Source organism: Gavialis gangeticus, unplaced genomic scaffold, assembly GCF_001723915.1.
Source record: "Gavialis gangeticus isolate Ggan-Ray unplaced genomic scaffold, GavGan_comp1, whole genome shotgun sequence".
Lineage (NCBI taxonomy): Eukaryota > Metazoa > Chordata > Crocodylia > Gavialidae > Gavialis > Gavialis gangeticus.
In genome coordinates this window covers 2,456,806-2,457,577 of record NW_017729020.1, presented here as the reverse complement: position 1 = coordinate 2,457,577, position 772 = coordinate 2,456,806, and the positions used below count along the sequence as shown (strand labels likewise).

Here is a 772-nt window from a genome sequence, read left to right as displayed (position 1 = left end):
CAGATCAGCACCGACCCCCAAACAAGGGCCCCCGCCCCCCGCACAGACCTTCCTCGCAGGAAAAATCAGAGAAAAAAAGAAAATTCGCGGTATCCTCCGGATTAAAACATCCACCGATTCCAGCCCAGGGGAAGTTTTGGGGGAGGGAGAAACGAAATCTGCACGACGTGGGGAGGGGGGAGGGGGTTGGTTGTTTCAAGCTCAGTTCAAGTCATCATAAAAAACTGAAATGTGTCAAAAAGGTACGAAATGATCACCCCCCTCGCCTCCAAAAACAATAAATCACATCCGAGGGTGGGAGCTCCCCCTCGCCTCGTGTCCGCTCGTCTCGCCGGAGCCGCGGGCGCGGGCCGGGCGCGGGGCCGCGCGGGGTCCGGGCGGGCGGATTTATTTCCAGCCGACTTGTCCCCAAACTCTCCTCCCACCGCGCCCGGGCGGAGACGGGAAAGGGGCGCGGAGCAGGCGGCGGCCGGGTGCGAGGTGCCCGGGACGATCCTCTCGCTACCGACGGTCCCCAGCCCCGAGGGCTCGGCTCCGGCTCCGGCTCCGGCTCCGGCTCAGCCCTGCGCGCTGCCTGCGGCTGCCTCCTCCCCGCATCGGCTCCCGACACGCAGCGAGGAGGCGGGGGGGAAGAAGCAGCTCCTCCGGCTCGGCTCGGCTCGGCTCTTCTTCCTGGCTTCTCCCTCTCTCCCCTCCGCTGCCTCCTTCCTTCCCGGGGAGCAGAGCCTGTCCCCCGCCAGCAACAGCTCAGCTCGGCTCGGCTCGGCTCCCC

At 66.1% G+C, this 772-nt stretch overlaps 1 protein-coding gene across 3 annotated transcripts in view; it reads right to left on the bottom strand.

The window, feature by feature from the left end:
* LRRTM4 (leucine rich repeat transmembrane neuronal 4) overlaps window positions 1–772 on the bottom strand; it is an 860,180-nt gene that overhangs the window by 451,343 nt on the left and 408,065 nt on the right. The window lies entirely within an intron of this gene.